The following is a 438-nucleotide window of genomic DNA, read 5'->3' as shown; positions in this document are numbered from 1 at the left end:
CAATATTTACCATGAACTTGGGTACCAGTTGTGCAGTTTAGTATTTTCTCTGTATCTTCATTTGTTGTGTAATTCTCAACCTTGAGCTCTCTAACAGTTGATCTATAGAGCAGCCGACAACAGGAGATACAAGCATATATTGGTCCCTCGGCTATTTTAGATAAGAAAGTTGAAGCGCACTTATCAATCGTCGCTTCTTCGCTTAGTTTTTTTCTTCTGCATCTGTTCATAATTGTCCTTGCAGTTTTACGGCGTTTCGCAGTAGTCTCTGCTGTCTCCTGTTCTCTGTGTCGCTTCATTCCGACCCTATTTAATGCTTGTCGTTTCGCTGTAGTCGCTGCTGACTCCTGTGCTCTGTGTCGTTTTCTATGACTCTTATCTGCTGCCCGTCGTTTTGCTGTAGTCGCTGCTGAGTCCCCTGCTCTGTGTCGTTTTTTA

The sequence above is a fragment of the Branchiostoma floridae genome, chromosome 8 (assembly GCF_000003815.2).
Source record: "Branchiostoma floridae strain S238N-H82 chromosome 8, Bfl_VNyyK, whole genome shotgun sequence".
In the NCBI taxonomy this organism is placed as follows: domain Eukaryota; kingdom Metazoa; phylum Chordata; class Leptocardii; order Amphioxiformes; family Branchiostomatidae; genus Branchiostoma; species Branchiostoma floridae.
The sequence above is the reverse complement of the archived record's forward strand: the minus strand, read 5'-3'. Positions refer to the sequence as shown.